The following is an 18,741-nucleotide window of genomic DNA, read 5'->3' as shown; positions in this document are numbered from 1 at the left end:
CTCTCTCCACCCAGGTAAGCTGATGATTCCAGGGGAACTCACTAATTAACCTCCTGCCCACTGATTGACATCAAACAGTTTGCTTGCAGGAGAGCTAAACCTATGACAGGCCCTTAACCCAGGGTACCCAGATACACCCAGATATGCATACCTTGTACAATATCCCAATCTCCAGATTTATGCCTCTGCCTCATTCTAATAACAAATGCCAACTGTCTGTCTCATGCTAAATTCCATAGTGCTCACTCTAAAAACTAACCATTTCAGAGTTTCTCCATCTTCATACTACTGGTATTTTGGACTGGATAATTCTTTGTTATAGAGGGCTGCCCTATGCCCTGCAAGATGTATAGAAGCACTAAATACCAGTAGCAACCCCGTCAAAAATGTCTCCAGTCATTGTTAAATATCCCTTGGGGGGAAATACCACCCTCATTGAGAAACAATGATCCATCTTATGTAACATAAATGTGTGTTAAGTGTCAATAGTTAATGTTGACATGTCAATTCTTCAGAGATATTTGATTGGCAGAGAGGACTCTTTTGGAGACACAATGCCCTAGCACGAAGGAGTGCATTTCTAATGGTAGGATTCCTTGGAACTCTTCCAATGATACCACAGAGTTATCTGCCTGACCCCCCGAAAATAAACCCGACTTGGTACCTTTTGCAAAGTTATGGCAGACCAGGCTTTGAGAAACATTGGCTTATGAAGTTACATGCACCATAAAGAAAGAGGGTTATTCAGATCAGCTTTTGAAGCTATAAGTCAAGTGTTACACTCACGTATATCAAAGAATCATTGCAAGAGATGTGATCTGCACATCTACTCAGAGAACTCTGGGACATGACGTCAAAGCTATCAAATTTCTCCAGGTTGAAATGTATGAAATCCCCAATATTTGACCATTTTTAGTCATTACAAAAAAAGGCAATTTCCCAGGATTCAATCTAATATTTAGCAGGGATCTCTTATAGCCTATAGGCTATAGAACACAGAATGAAAATAGTTTTTATGCAACCTCTGATGGATAATGGTTGCCAGGAAAGATTTTTAGATTCCATTCAGATTCAAAAGGAAAGATTTCTATCATCAGTTAGTGCTGTCTACACAATGTCAAGGGAAAGGCACACCTCATGCCTTGCCCTCCCATCCCTTTTTGAAAGAGAAGAATATTAGAAAATGTCCTCCAATCTTTGGGGTACAAGAGAAATACAAAGGAGAATGGATGTGTGAGAAAGACCATGAGATAAAAAAGAATCAAGGTGTGTGCAATCTCTCTTCTTGGTCCTCGTGAGTCACTACTTCCTATATGGCAAGGAGAAGGAATTCTGAATTGACACAGACAGTCCAGTCTAATGTCTTTTGAACTGAGCAACAAAAATCCATGCTGGGCTCTTCTAACACTCTGCAAGATCTCTGGGCTCGCAGCTTCTTTTCAAAAGGCGCTCTCAGTCCAAAAGAAGTGTCTTTTGATGGCATATGTAATGCGGGCTAATAGTTTAGATTCCAGGGTAAGAAAGAGGTGCCCTTTCCTAAGTCTACTCAGTTTATTACAAATTTTAACTAAGACAGATTGCAGCCATCCACTGCTTTCTGGCTCCACCATTAGCAGCTAGTAAGCCCTTTCACAGGCAACCTCCCATGAAAATGTCCCATTTGCCAATTTGTTAGTTCTTTCTTTACAATTCAACTAATTTTTTTAATGTATGGCTTATTTCTGAGTACTTGCTAAAGCCAAGCCCTGTGCTTTGTAGTGAGATTGGTTACAAATTTGGGTATGACATCGTGCCTGGCTTCTAAGGCTTGTAATGAAATGAAGAATCCAGAAAAATGAATAATGGCCTTGAGTCGATGCCAGGGAAGAAAGCTGTATTGGGCATCATGAGGACTCAAGGAAATTCTAATTCTACCAGGAATGTTGGGCTGAGAAGAGAGACAACGGTTCATAAATGCCTTACGAGGAGACAAGAGATTTGAACTCAGTTGTGAGAGACAAGTAAGAAGTTCACATTGATGAGAACGGGAGGATGGGGAGAAGGTGTCAGTGAGAAGAAAGTAAACGGTTATAGAATGGGGACAAGGACCAGCTGGTAATGCCTTGGAATTCAAACTAAGCTAAGACAGAAGCCAAGGACGTGAAGAGGTAGCTGGTGCTGGAGGTTATGTCACTGTCACTGCCAGCTGTGCATCCTATTGTCTCTTCTCGTAATTGACAGGCTGATGAATCCCCTGTATCCATGCCCTCATCGTTCACTACCTCCAGTTTCACAAACCCACAAATAACTTTCAAATGCTCTCTGTTACCTGCAGGATGAAGTATTTTAAAAGTTCTTTAAAATGGCAAATGGAGTCCTTCATTAGCTGGTGCCCAAGCTTCCCTGGCTGCATCTCCCCACCACACCCTCATTCATTCAATCATCCACTCAACAAAGATTTAGTCGGTGGCATCTATATTCCAGGCATAGTATGAAGTGCTCGTGCAACAGAAGAGGCATGGTCCCTCCCTCATGACAATTATTTGCTGACACAAAAAAATCCATGTAATATAGTCATGATAAATTCCACGCAGGTCACCAAAAGTGCTATGAGATCCTACACACAGCCTTTAAACATCCTATTTTCTTTTTTCAGAATACCCTTCCATCACTACAAGCTGATGAATCCCTTTTCACCCTCCACAATCCCACTCTGCCTCATTTCCTCTAGAAATTGCCAGAATTGAGCATCCTGTTCTCAGAATACATCGTTCTTACCTCTTTGATAGTTCTTGTTATTTGGTTAAGCAACTATGGCCAGCAAATAGGCAGGCGGAATATTGAAAAGACTTAACTAGCTGGTGTGGCAGAAATTCTAACTGGTCCTAACTGATGTTGGCTGGAAGCAACCAACACAATCATACCAGTGCATGCCAACTGATCTTCAACTCTTCTTCTCCCTACGGGACTGTGGTCATTGGGCTTTTTTCTGGTTCATATGTGTGTTCCCCAAGCCCAACACATAGTTAAGTCCTCAACAATTTTCCTGAATGAATAGAGAACTGTTTTTTTCTAACATGGACACCATCTCTTCACTCTGAATTCTTCAATAATTATGGGGGTCAATTACTTGTGAAAGTGTTGGAAAGACTCTAGTGCTTTCCTGGGAGGCACTGTTGCCATGCGAAAGTTGAATCTGAATTAGAACACTGGCCTGGTCTCTGTGACCTCTACTCTTTGCAGCTTCATGATGAATCAACATTTCTCAGAGCAGATGATGGGCTATATACTAGATGCAAAAGCCCCAAAGAGAAATAAAATTATGGTGAGCAACCCTATTACTTCATATTAATGCTGATAAAATCTACAAGGTGTCTTTTCCCCTCATGTATTAGCTCTAGTTAAAATGTCAAATTTTTAGCTGATTACCTCTTTAAAGGGAATTAATTCTGCATTTTTATTGTTTTGACTTTAGTTTTGTTTTGCTGGTTTGTGTTGTGTTATTTGGTTTTTTTTAACAACTGCTGGCTATTGGGGTGATTACTGAATAAGCTATCAGTGCTGCGTGCCAACTGAAGCCAGATCAAGAATCTCAACTAATGGCAAAGACACCCACAAGTCCCTGGTGGTGTTGCTGGCTGCCCCTCCTCTGTCACTCTGGTCTGGGGCTTGAGTAACATGTCGTAGAAAACTCACCGTGCTAGCAAAGAAAGGTAAGAGAATCAGGGCAACTTCTCCATCACAAATACTTCCCTTATTTTTCTTGAGATGTACAGGGTGGCAGAGCTATAAGAAATCTTGGATAAGATCAACTCAGGAGCCATCTCTGATCAACTGGTAGTGGCTTCCTGGAAGGATTCTCAGTGAAACAGGACCAACATCAATTAATAATGTCTGTCAAGGACAAGGGAGAAGGGAGCGAGGACATGTGTGCCATAGACTTGTCCATCCTGATCTGATCCCGCTCCTTTAACTAACAGATGACTGAGCTTAGGTCCAGAGAGAAAGCTGATTAGTTCATGTTCACACGAACAGTCACTAGTGTTTGTGAGCCTAGGGCGCATGCGTGCACACACACGCTGGGAGGAAACAAGGTTTCGTAAAGGAGAAGTCCGGGAAACAAGAGGAGACCCTAACACCCTGACCTGACATAGAAAACGTTTTTCTTTTTTTTTTTGGCCACACCATGCAGCATAGGGGTTCTTAGTTGCTGGACCAAGGGATCACACCCGGGCCCCGGCAGTGAAAGCACCAACTCCTAACCACTGGACCGCAAGAGAATTCCCCTGACATAGAAGATTTCCCCCAACCAAGACTTTAGCAGACTCAGGCACACTTGAGAGTATATTATCTGCCAGCCATTCACCAGATGTTTCCCATACGGTGAATTGATTGTCCAGATAAACTTGTGAAGTAGGTAGTGTTTAACCCCATGTTACAGAGGAGACACTGAGACTCAAAGAGGTTAAATGGTGTGCTCCAAGCCACACAGCTGTTTAGTAGAAGTTAGAACTGGAAATTGAGCTTTGAACTTGTCACTCTGTTGCTATGCACTTTGCAAGTTCATTTCCATGTTCATTTGAGGAAACAGTAAGCCTTTCCTCTAAGAAGAAGCAACCAACTATGAAGATGAGTAGTTACACTACGTCACTCATGCATTCATTAATTTTAAAAACACGTTTTGTGGATCCACTAGGCGTCAACTGTTGTCCTCGATACTTGGATTATAAGAATGCATATGAGATAGTCCCCGATAGGATCTCAAGTTTCTTTCAGAGGGAGTGTGACAAGACTCAGGAACATACGAAACAGTGTGGTCCCTTCCAGGAACTACAAACAATCCAGGAGTTTGAGAAGTGTTGGAGTTGAGTCTAGACAGTCAGGAAGGAGAGGATCAAAGCCCTGTTCTCTGTATTATGTTGTTGGACTTCAGCTGGAGATAATGGGCTTCTTAAAGGGTCAACTTCACGCACAAGATATTTCTCTCTGGCAGCAGTGTAGACCAGGGAGACATCTAGCTGCCTATTGTATTAGTCTAGGTGAGTGGTGATGGACCCTAATTTGCAGCAGTGGCAGGGGTGGAGGGTACAAAATTAGGGATATATTTATATACTAGGGAAAACCATTTTGTGCAATCCCTTCATTTTGCAAGTGAGGAATAATGTCTAGAGTACCTAAGGAATATATGCAATGGTCCTACAGCTTGGACTGAGTCGAGTGGGTTCATTCCCCTCTGTGTTTAGATCATACATAATTATCTCTTCAATGGATCAAGATGATCCTGAAAGAACTAAGCACCTATTGGTTCTCAAGCCAGGGAGTCATTAGGCCACTAGCAACTGGAAACAAGGACCCTCCCTCATTTGTTTATCTTTCTTGTGTGTTCCTTTCCCTTGCCTTGGTCTCAGCCTCTGGCTCAGGGTGAGTCGCACAGTGAGTGCTCAATACATGCTTCTTCAGGGCAATCACAACTGGCCTCATGGGGTTCTGTCTGTCAGTCTTTGTTCCTGTAGTTGTAGACCTAGAGGTAAGTGGTCCCGACCACAGTGTTCACTGAGAGCACCTGGGGGTGTGCGGTGGACTAAGTTGCCACAGAGCAGAACACCTGTCACCAGACGTTGTTTGAAGTGGAATGCTATTCAGCATCCTTTTGACAAAGTCTCCCCAGAGTGTGCCTTCTGCCTGTGTCATTTCCATTCACTCTGCCAAGAGTCTTTCTTGATGTCCTTGTAGGTAACCTCTTTAAAGTCACAGCACCTTACAGCTTTTGAAAGGGCTTTTACTTCCACTGTTTTGTCTGATACATGAAGGCAATAGCACACTGAAGGCTGTTACGGCAGGGGCTGTCTTTTCCATTTGCTGGGACAGTGGGAGAGCTGAAGCTTGCAGCAATTAGGAATATATCTCAAAGTGAAGGTAAGTGTTGAAATATTTACAACTACTGCCAAGAATAGTTTGGTTCTATTCCAACTCTTAAGAATGCACATTCCCTATAAACCAGTGATTACACTTCCAGGAATGTAACCCTTGAGCAACTCTCATTTACACAAAGTACATAATGTTTCTTGACTTTTTTTTAATAGTGAAAGGGTGTAAACAATGTCACTGTCCATCTAGCACGGGGATGAATAGGAAAAGTGTACTATATTAATATGATGGAATACCATGCAGCCATTAAAAGGACTAAAGTATATACGTATCTACTTTAGTCCTTTTAATGGCTGCATGGTATTCCATCATATTAATGGAATTCAAGAATGGAATTCTTGGAATCCATTAATGGATTCCATATTAATGGAATTCTTGGAATAATATGGAATCATATTAATGGAATTCAAGAATAGGGCTGAATATTCAAGCAAGTTTCAAAATGATTGTAGGATACAAATCCTTCTATAATGAAGTAAATATTATATATCAGGGGTTGGCAAACTTTTTCTGCAAAAGACAAATAGTAAATATTTTAGGGTTTGCATGTCATATATGCCATCTGTCACATATTATTCTTTTTTGTTGTTGTCTTTTTTTAACAACTCTTTAAAGTGGAAAATCCATTCTTAGTTTGCAGTCTTTAGAGAAACAGGTTATGGGTTGGATTTGTCCCATGGACCACAGTTTGTTAACTCCTGCTATATATCAGTTGATGCATATATTTGTATGTAAAAGTATAAGAAAACATAAAAGGCATTCACAAAAGATTCATAATAGTACTCGTCTCTAAGAAGAGATAAAGCAGAATGGGAATGAGATATAAGACAAAGGGTCACATGAATGTAGTATGTTTTGTTTCTTTCATTAAAACTCTGAAGCAAATATGAAAAAAAATGTTAGCAATGGTTCATTGGGATAATGGGTGCATGATACTGTTTTTTATTATTCTTCATACTTTTCTTCTTTTTAGAAAATTCTCCAAATAAAAGCATATACAAGAAAAAAGCAGTCATCCAGGCCATTCATTCAACACCAGATTGGCTGCCTTGCTCGGACGGAAAATGTTACTCATGAAACTCATTCATTATTTATCACATGCAGCAAATATTCTCTGAGCATCTGCTCTGAGTCAGGTGCTCTGGTTGGTACTCTGAGAGGCATCAGATTCAGTCAGACAGGCAGATGTGGACCTAATCATCAAGAGGTTTAAAGTTGGGCAAGAGAGAAGATGCTCACACACAAGTAGCACCACACATAACAAGGAAAAATATTTCCCAAAAGAGACCCTCAGGCCACATGCTATGGGAGCTCATTGCTAGATCATGAGAATGCCATGCCCAGGGCTCTCAGCCTGGCACCTACATATAACGGAAAGCCACGGGAGATTTACGGACAGGGACATGGTATGAACAAGGATGTTGGTTGTTAAATTTTTTAAGTAGTGTGTTTGTGAATAAGGGAGAAAGAAAACTAAAGGCAGAGAGACCAGCCAGCCATACAGAGCTTTAGAGAAGGATGGAGTACTGGCTCTCTTTGAGAGGCAGCAAGATTCTCTAAACACATATCCCCAAAAGTCACTGTCAACTGCTACAGCTCAGCCAGGGGCACAAATTGGAGTAAATGCCACCTGGAGTGAAAGAAGCAGTGAGAGGAGGAGGATACAGCAGTCGCCCAATGGGGGCCCAGGTGTGATGCCTGAGTGGTAGGTGAGAGTGTTTCTGCACAGCCCCTGAGGCCAAGGCCTGCTCACAGCTGTTACATCAAAGTCAGGCCTTGGCTGTTGAAGAATAATTCAACTTTCTTTCGAGGAACAGGTCTGAGGAAGAATTTCCATGGGCCCAGAAAACACAGCGATGTGCCAATAGCTCACCAGCAATGCTGTTTGTGTATCCAAAGCCTCATTTGAGTGGCCCCTTGGCAAAGGTTCTGACTCCAAGTGCTTTGGCCAAGAGGCTCTCTTTCTAAGGCTGATGCAACATGTGCAGGGCCCTGCTACCCGCCCATTTTTCATCCTTCTGTAAATTAGGCTTTTGTTGTTGTCAACTTTGTTTTTATGTTTCTTTTGCTTTCCCCAATCTCCTTGTCTAGAGACATTAGCTGGCCTCTGTCAGTCGCTCTGATTTTTCCAGCCGTGATCAAAAGCACAGATGTAACGGGAAATCCAAAAATTTGCCAAAACGAGGTATTTCCTCCATGGTAACCTCCACCTCATAGGACTGTTGGAAGGAGATGAGAAAAAGGGCATGAAAACACTTTAAAGTGCAAAGGAATGTCTCCAAAGGCAATGTTCTAGTTATTCAATGGCATAAGGGCAAAAATAAGACATTCCTAAACTCTGAGATATAGTTAAGTAAAATCAGCGTATAATGAATAAGACATTTTCAGAAGACTATATGCAACTGACTCATCTCTCAGGGAAAAGACAGAAGGAAGAAGATCTTGGTAATCTAATCTACTGTCCTCTTAATTGTAAGAAAATCTAGTGAAAGTCAAAGTTCTGAATGTATATGAAGAAGACTGCTTAAATAAAATGGGTCTGGTATGAGAGGAATCTTGGGAGAGGAAAGTCAATGAATGTCTGCCTCCTCTCTGGGTGCTTAACTGGTACAAATCAGGAGTAGCACCAGTTAACTGGGCCACTGGGGGGAAGTTGGGTCCTCAAGGCCAGAAAGATAGACTGAAATTGTATGTCCAAGACACAGTCCTAGAGAGAACCAAGAGTAGATCTGAGAAATCCAACATCAAAGTCCAATAGCAGGTAAAGTATTAATGAACTAAAGCGGAAGTGAAAAAGCAAGGGTCTACAGGAAAGCAGACCTGATTAGGAGTGAGATGCAGAAATAATTCAAGTAATTCAAGACTGTCCTAGTTTGAATTTCCTTACCATCACCAGAACAGGGTCAATACAGGGTCACAAAAGGCCGATAGCAACAACCGAGAGTTTCCAGCACTGTCCAAAAGAAGGGACTTTTGATCAGAAGGTTAAATATTCAGCCCCTTTAATAGGTATCTTTCTAATATTTTAAAGAGGGTTATATACAATGTATGTACCTTGATGCTAAGAGCCATTAAGATGCCTAAGCATGTTAAGGGAACCCCAGATTTGTTGTGGCTTGGTGTTTCAGCAAGAAACATGTTCACCAGAAGACTCAAGAGTCTTATACTATCATGACAATTGTTTCAATTAATAAATAGACATCCCAGTGTTTGCAGTGCTCTCTTCTAATATGGGTAGCATGGGTGCATATCATAAAAAAACCAAATTCCAAATTTGAAAACCCAGGAACCAGAATCTTGAACGAGGAAATAAACAACACAGTGGTGCTGCCACCTTGGAAGCCAGGGTCCTCAGGCAGCAGCTCTATCGACATTTCATAATAAATTACAAGGACAAGGTTTTTCTTTGGGAGGAGTTATGCTGAGCCAGTGATGATTCAAGCTTCATGGAGCAATTGAAGCTAAAAACAAAGCATCATTGGGCTTTAACTTACTTAGGATATCAACGTTTCATTCCAATATCTTGAGATACTACCAGAGAGGAATGAACCAATAAATACGTGGGTTCAAAGGGAAGAACAACTAAGTCTCTCTCAAGAAATTGAGAAGTATCTATGCGGAAACCATTAACTTCTCTTTTAGACTTTCTCTGATACTGGTTGGGAAGCCACAGAGACTTTGCATTAAAACAAACAAATGTAAGAGCACCTAAATCTATCATAATACAGTAAAAGTGAAAATGACAGTAGAACTACTATCTAATTCTTGGGATTTGTCAGGTGGCTGGGGTGAAGCAGAGGTTAGAAATGAAGTTTGAAAGCCAAGCACAATCCAGTCAACCTAAGGTCCATCTGAATGATCTTGGGCTCATTTCTTGGCCTCTCTGTGCTTTAGTCTCTTCAAATGCAAGACAAACTAATAATGTTTATATATTGCCATTGAGCGGTCAATAAAAATCTTGAACTATTATAGGTGTTGAAAATGTTCCAGTTTTCTTTGACAGAATTGAAAGATCACTTGTTAATATGATGCCCAAATTGCCAGAGACCAATAAGATATCATAAATGACTGGCTGGCTGGCCATGGCTCAGAACTGGCAGGTCCCATTAAGTATTTTAGTGAAATCTTTATGCAAATTTTGACATAATATAATGTAGCAAAACTCTTCTTTCCATTCCATGACATTAACCAATATATATTAGGGTGATTACAATACCCAGTCTTCTAACTAATTAGTGACTAATTAGTCAACTTGTATATTTATGAATGTTTCCAGTTTCTTAATTGCAAGTTTGTGGAGCCCTGGGAAATATTTGTGCCTGTCAATGGACTGAAAAGTATTACCACATTGGATTACACAGCAGTGATATTAAAGACTGGATAATAATAAGCCTTCATGTTTTAATAGCATGTCAAAGTATACATATATCCTTTCTATCTACATTAGCTTATTTGATTTCACAACGTCTCCAGGGACAAGCATATTGGGACTTTTTTAACCTGGCATTAGTGCCTGGAGTGTGGTACACCCTCAATAAATGTTGACTGAATGAATGAAATGAATGAATATTAAGTGCTCAATAAACGTTGGAATGATTGTGGATGGATGGATGGATGAATATAATTTACTCAAGAGAAAAAGGTGAAATGGCATTATCTGCTAGGGCCATCTTTTCTTCCCAACTTTATTACTATCCTCTTTGTAAGGACAGATTGAATTTTATAGCCATGATATATGTTACAATTCCTTGGTCTCAAAAACCTGATAATACTAATATACTAATGTTAGTGTATTTCTATACTTATTTCCCAAAATAAAAATATTCATAGAAAATTATAAGTTGGAATACTCCACTCACCTCTTCCTCAACACTGTTGGAAACACTGGAAATATACACCATATAGTTTTATCCAAAATTATATAATTAATCTTTAACATAAAATAATACTGACATAATGGCTGGTATATGAAGCTGAAAACCTACTTTTCTCCTCTGTGTTACCAGTTTCCTGTGGGTATATCCTAGCTGTACTATAATGGTTAAGCATATAGAAAATCTTATCTTTTGGTCTTTCTTGATCTCATGGGGATCCTTAATAATCAGATTAGGATGGTTTTCTGAGGGACTCTACTTCCCATTTACCTGAAATTCATCACCTTCCTTACTACATGCCAACTGCCTCAGCTAAATTCAGATTGTCTCTTTGCTGTGAAACTGACTTAAAGACAGGGACTCTCTTCTTCTTTCTTCAGCTGTGATGGCAGTCTTTTTCTTTTATTTTTTTAATTTAAGTATAGTTGATTTACAATATTATATTAGTTTCAGGTGTACAGCACAGTGATTCAGTATTTTTGTTTTTTCTTTTCCCTGGAAATTTCTTCCTTTACCCTTTTTCTGCAAGTAGATCGTCTATCTCAGTGACCACACTTATTCCTGAAGAATTCAAAATTCTTTCCCTCTAAAGCAGTGGTTGTCACCCCTGGTTGCACTTTACAAACTCTTAAAGAGCTTCTTAAAATACCAATGCTTCGACCTACACCCAGGGATTCTAATTCAATTAATCCAGAATGTAGCCCAGGGATTCGTCATAAACCAAACCGACAGAACTTCCTTGGATTATTCTAACGGGTAGCCAAGGTTACAAAGCATTGCTATAGCATAGAACACCACACAGTGCACAGTCACAAGTATTCTAAGGGCTTCAATAATAGCAAATGATTGAGTGAAAGAAAAGACATAACCCACTGTATCAGTCAGCAATGTATAAGACATGCAACAGTAACAAATAAGCCCAATATCATCTCAATGGCTTGCAACAATAAAGGTTTGTTTCTCACCCATGTTGAAACTCAAGAACTATGGCTCTGATCCTGTCTTCTTCATTCCAGAACAAAGGCTGAAGGAATATCTCCTACCAGAGACATGATGGTCTAGGGGCAGAGAAAATGGAATATGGCAGAGACTTGCATTGGTTCTTTTTCTTTTTTTTACCTGTTGAAATATGTGCATTTTGCTGTATGTCAGTTATACATAAAATCTAATAAAAATGGAGTGCAAAATATCTCAGCTTTTAAATATTTGAAAATGTCTTTATTTCACCAATATTTTTGATGAATATTTCTCAAAATACTGTAATCTGGATTGTTGTTCCTTTGTCTCCTGGAATCCGCTGTTTCTGAAAGGAAGGCAGCCGGTCTCTTTTGTTCCTTTGCATGTAACTTGTCATTTTTATTCTTCTCTCAGTGCTTTTAAAATTTTTATCTTTATTTTTGCTTTTCATATATTTTACTTTGATATGCCTAAGAATGAGTGTGGGTGTGTGTGTATTCATCTTGCTGGTGTTGTTACACTTACTGATTTTGTAGATTTTTTACCTAATGTGAGAAATTGTCACTTGTCATTTCTTTAGAAAATGTATATTGCTCCTTCCCTCTCTCCTCTCCTTTTGGGACTCTTCTTACAAATATGATAGTTTAGTTGATATTATCTCACAGGTCACAGAAGGTCTGTTTCTTTTTTTTTTCCTCCCAATTCTTTGTCTTTCTGTTCTTGAGATTGATCATTTCTATTTACCAGTCTTCAAATTCACTGCTTTTATTTTTTCTTTTACACCATTCAATATGCTGTTAAGGACACAGAAAATTTTTTAATTTATATGCTGTAATTTTCAATTCTAGGATTTGTATTTGTTTTTTGTTATAGTGTCTATATCTCTCCTAAGATTTTAATCCTTATCGTTGTTTTAAATTTTAAGTCCTTAAACACATTTGTAATAACTGTTATAAAGTCCTTATTTGCTGATTTCAACATCTGGGTCATCTTGGCATCTGTTTCCCCTTGATTTTATTTATTTTTTTTAATTTTTTAATTTTGTAATTTCTTTTTTAACATCTTTATTAGAGTATAATTGCTTTACAATGGTGTGTTAGTTTCTGCTTTATAACAAAGTGAATCAGCTATACATATATCCCTATATCTCCTCCCTCTTGCATCTCCCTCCCAGCCCTCTAGGTGGTCACAGAGCACTGAGCTGATCTCCCTGTGCTATGTGGCTGCTTCCCACTAGCTATCTATTTTACCTTTGGTAGTGTATACATGTCCATGCCACTCTCTCACTTCGTCCCAGCTTACCCTTCCCCCTCCCCATGTCCTCAAGTCCATTCTCTACGTCTGTGTCTTTATTCCTGTCCTGCACCTAGGTTGTTTTAGATTCCACATATATGTGTTAGCATACAGTATTTGTTTTTCTCTTTCTGACTTACTTCACTCTGTATGACAGACTCTAGGTCCATCCACCTCTCTACAAATAACTCAATTTCATTTCTTTTTATGGCTGAGTAATATTCCATTGTATGTATGTGCCACATCTTCTTTATCCATTCATCTGTCGATGGACACTTAGGTTGTTTCCACATCCTGGCTATCATAAACAGAGCTGCAATGAACATTGTGGTACATGACTCTTTTTGAATTATGGTTTTCTAGGGTATATGCCCAGTAGTGGGATTGTGGGGTCGGATGGTAGTTCTATTTTTAGTTTTTTAAGGAACCTCCATACTGTTCTCCATAGTGGCTGTATCAATTTACATTCCCACCAACAGTGCAGGAGGGTTCCCTTTTCTCCACACCCTCTCCAGCATTTATTGTTTGTAGACTTTTCGATGACAGCCATTCTGACTGGTGTGAAGTGATACCTCATTGTAGTTTTGATTTGCATTTCTCTAATGATTAGTGATGTTGAACATCCTTTCATGTGTTTGTTGGCAATCTGTATATCTTCTTTGGAGAAATGTCTGTTTAGGTCTTTTGCCCATTTTTGGATTGGGTTTTTTGTTTTTTTGATATTGAGCTGCATGAGCTGTTTGTAAATTTTGGAGATTAATCCTTTGCCAGTTGCTTCATTTGCAAATATTTTCTCACATTCTGAGGGCTGTCTTTTCATCTTGTTTATGGTTTCCTTTGTTGTGCAAAAGCTTTGAAGTTTCATTAGGTCCCATTTGTTTATTTTTGTTTTTATTTCCATTTCTCTAGGAGGTGGGTCAAAAAGGATCTTGCTGTGATTTATGTCATAGAGTGTTCTGCTTATGTTTTACTTTAAGCATTTTATAGTGTCTGGCCTTACATTTAGGCCTTTAATCCATTTTGAGTTTATTTTTGTGTATGGTGTTAGGGAGTATTCTAATTTCATTCTTTTACATGTAGCTTTCCAGTTTTCCCAGCACCACTTATGGAAGAGGCTGTCTTTTCTCCATTGTATATTCTTGCCTCCTTTATCAAAAATAAGGTGACCAGGGCTTCCCTGGTGGCGCAGTGGTTGGGAGTCCGCCTGCCGATGCAGGGGACACGGGTTCGTGCCCCGGTCTGGGAGGATCCCACATGCCGCGGAGCAGCTGGGCCTGTGAGCCATGGCCGCTGGGCCTGCGCGTCCGGAGCCTGTGCTCCGCAGCGGGAGAGGCCACAGCAGTGAGAGGCCCGCGTAACGCAAAAAAAAAAAAAAAAAAAAAAAAAGAAAAAAAAAATAAGGTGACCATATGTGCGTGGGTTTATCTCTGGGCTTTCTATCCTGTTCCATTGATCTATCTTTCTGTTTTTGTGCCAGTACCATACTGCCTTGATTACTGTAGCTTGGTAGTATAGTCTGAAGTCAGGGAGCCTGATTCCTCCAGCTCCGTTTTTCTTTCTCAAGATTGCTTTTGCTATTCAGGGTCTTTTGTGTTTCCATACAAATTGTGAAATTTTTTGTTCTAGTTCTGTGAAAAACTTGCAGTGGTTTTAAAAGCTTCTGCTCAGGGCTGGTCTTCTCACATTTCGTTGGCCCCAAAGTAAGGCTAGGTCCAGCCTAGGGAGTGAGAAAGTGCAACACTCTCACAGGAAAACTTCAGACAGCAAAGCCATAATAGTGACTTGACAAAGTAAAAGGATTGAATGAAGTTCCAGTTTTTCAAGAGAAAATGGATCTCTACACTTTCTGAAGGCAAAAGCAGAAGGGAAAATTGAGGAGTGAACTTCTCTGCATCCATTATAGCCTCACAAAATTAGTTGCTCAAGTCATATTTTGTCATGGATTTTGCAAGACATATCAAGGAAATTGAGGTTGGGGCACAGATTAAATAAGTGAAGCTCAGGCAAATGTTAAAATGTATTCTTTCCCTTCCTCAGCCTTTTAAAAGTTGGAAATCCTGAATGGTTGCAGGTCCATTTTAATGAGTTCATCCCTCTCTGGATGCTGCTTCAATGGAGCTCCAGAGTTCTTGCAGTGAGTGACATATATTACAGAACCAAACAACATGAACAAGAAGGGGTCTTCTGAAGAACTAAAATTGTGGAAAGTTAATCCTGGAAAATGATAGGAGCAAACCTTTGCTGCTAAGACATTATAGCCCTGTGAAGGGCGGGCAGCTCTCTCACGTTTGGAATCCCACAGGCTTGGTACAGCACAGTGCAGTGGAAGGACATGGGCTCCATGATTATCACCCAGCTGACCATGCATGTAACCTTGGAAAAGCCACATAATATCTTTAAGGTTCTAGTCCCCCTTCTGGAAAACAAGACTTCACCCACTTTATGGGATTGGTAAAATCATAATCATGACAAAATGTGTGTGAGTCAGAAACACAGCAGAGTTTCATGGGCAGCAATTTATTATTGCTGATGTTATCGTTGACCCTATAATCCTGTAAAGTACGCAGGGTAGATACTATATTATATACATTTTACAAATGCAGAAACTGAAGATTTAAGAGGAAAAATGACCTACCCAAGGTCACACATCTTGACACTCTCTGCAAAAGGAATGAAGTGACCCTTCTTCATTATCTGTCCATGTGGTAACTACATTTTGTTTTAAATCCTCTCATTTTTACAAGTGTTCATGATATAATATTAAGTGACACAAAGAAAAAAAACTGGATATACATTACAATCTTAACACTTTTGCACGTGGTATATATCCATATCTCTCTAATTATATCTATCTCCTGAGTGCAATAATTCATTTAAAACACTTAGCACCTGAGCTTCCCTGGTGGTGCAATGGTTAAGAATCCACGTGCCAATGCAGGGGACATGGGTTCGATCCCTGGCCCGGGAGGATCCCACATGTCACGGAGCAACTAAACCCGTGCACCACAACTACTGAGCCTGTGCTCTAAAGCCCGTGAGCCAGAGCTACTGAGCCTGCCTGCCACAACTACTGAAGCCCGCACGCCTAGAGCCCGTGATCTGCAACAAGAGAAGCCGTTGCAATGAGAAGCCCACACACCGCAACGAAGTGTAGCCCCCACTCGCCACAACTAGAGAAAGCTCACACAAAGCAACGAAGACCCAACACAGCCAAAAATAAAAACAAATAAATAAATAAATTTATTTTTTTAAAAAAACCACTTAGCACAGTTCCCAGAACATTATGAGCACTAAATAAACCAGCTATCATCTTTATCATTGTTGTTATTACTATATATGCAAAGAAAAAGATAGAAAAGAAATATCCAAGGTAACAGGTTATTAAACGGTTATTTCCCAATAGAGGGATTACTGGTTATTATCTTTTACGCTCTTCATCATTTTCCAGTATTTTACACATGTGTATTTCTTTTATAATAACATAAATATGTATTTGTTTTGTAACATATATAAATGACCAAATTATTCATATAAAACATGGAATGAGCCCAGATAAGATGAAGGATATGTATTTCATTTCAGAGTAAGAAAGAACGTTCTGTTAGAGAGGTTCAGAGGGAAAGGAAATTGTTAAGAAGCCAGTGAGCGACCCATCTTGGTAAGAAGCCAAAAGCAGCTGCATGGCTAGACTGGTAGAGAATTTATAAAAGGAAAGGTTGAGCTGACAGCCCCAAGACTATGCGAACTTACAAATTATATTTAGCCATCACGGTATTTACACTTCAGAGAAGGATCAGTTTCATAATTTGCAGGGCCCAGTGCAAAATAAAAATGTGGGTCCCTTTAAAATATTAGGATTTTCGGGCTTCCCTGGTGGCACAGTTGTTGAGAGTCCGCCTGCCGATGCAGGGGACACGGGTTCATGCCCCGGTCTGGGAAGATCTCACATACCGCGGAGCGGCTGGGCCTGTGAGCCATGGCTGCTGAGCCTGCGCGTCCAGAGCCTGTGCTCCACAACGGGAGAGGCCACAACAGTGAGAGGCCCGCGTACCGCAAAATATATATATATATATGTATATATATATATATATATACATATATATATATATATTAGGATTTTCAAGACAGGGACAGCAGAGCATTAAAACAAACACGGGACCCATCTGAGAACAGGGACCTGTGTGAACACACTGGTCACATGCCCACGAAGCTGGCCTCGCTTCCGAGTCCACAGTGTGAATATCTTGTTAACTCAAGATGATTCGGACAAGCCGGTTGTCTCCTAAAGGTTGATTAAGAGGGAAAATTCAGCAATTCATGAGGACTTAAAGAATCTAAAGCATATCCTAACCATCAAAAATTGTTTTTTATGATCTCCTTTACCTTACAAAGTAAACCAAAGAAGTTACTTTCCTGAGGGAGGCTTCAGGTGAAAAATGGTGAGTAGACCACAGACATTTATCACTTATTCTACACAAAATCCACCCAGAATGAAAGCAACGGCATGACAAGGAATACAAGACAAATTGATGAAGAGAGGAAACATCAGCGTATCAGTGATTTCAGTTCCATTCTGGAAAAGTAAAAGCAGGTAGAAAGTTGGTATCTGACTCAGCAGATTTGAGAAAGTTCCAACCTAACTGTCTATAGATGAAAATACTACCAAGAAGTGAGCCAAACTGGCCTGCAGAATCCCTGAGTGTCGGCATTTAGAAGCACCAGGAATGATGGAAGGCCTGAGGAGTTGGGTGCAGGTCTAAAGACAGCAATGCTGGTGGAAAGACAGAATAGAGGCTGGTCCTGGTCTACAGGACCCCTCTCTATGCCAGAGGTTTAGAACTGAACCCAAGAAGGATCACTCTGGATTCAAGACCGTCAGACACAGCCAGGTTGATCAGATGATTTAAACAGAGTTAAATGAAAGTTTAAATACTGACTTGTGAGATTTTAGTGGAACATCTGGAGAGAACAGTGTAGAATATACCGGCTCCTTGAAACAAGAACAACCCGCCTCGGAAAAGGAACACTCACAGAAAAATGAAGTAGTCTTAGACGTTAACAACATCATCATCAAAATAAATAATTGAGTAGAAGAGTTGTAAAATAAAATTCAAATGAATTTACAGAACAAAAGGACAAAGAATGGGAAAAAAAATTTTTTAAATAGAGGTGACAAAGGTCAACACTCCATGAAAATGAGTTCTGAAAAGAAAGAAGAAAAAAAAATGGTACATAGGAAATTCTTTAAAATGCAAGAAAATTCCCAAAACTGAAGAATATGAAAATCCAGAGAAAAAAAGGCAGGTCAGATAAGAACATCAAGAGTTAGAATGGCACTGAATTTCTCAATAGCTATACTATAAAATAGAAGATGGCAGAGAAATAATCAAAATTCCAAGTTTTAAAAAAATCTATAATGGAGACATTCAAACTCAATAGAGGGATTGAATAAATCCCTCAATGGAGGAAAAGTAAAGATATGCAAGCTATCCCACGTATGCAAAATCTCAAAAATTTTACTCTTCGTACATCTATTTCTAGAAAAAGCTACTTGAGGATACACTCTAATTGACGTTTACATGACTACAGGGAAAGAAAGATGCGGGATCCATGAAACAGGAGGTCCCGTGTAGGAAAATGAAAAGAAATATAAGGAAGGTAGCTGTGTAACTACCCTAAAAAGAAATATCTCAAATTCTACTGCAAAAAC

This window comes from Grampus griseus (assembly GCF_964374135.1).
Source record: "Grampus griseus genome assembly, chromosome: 17".
NCBI classification, from domain to species: domain Eukaryota; kingdom Metazoa; phylum Chordata; class Mammalia; order Artiodactyla; family Delphinidae; genus Grampus; species Grampus griseus.
The sequence above is the reverse complement of the archived record's forward strand: the minus strand, read 5'-3'. Positions refer to the sequence as shown.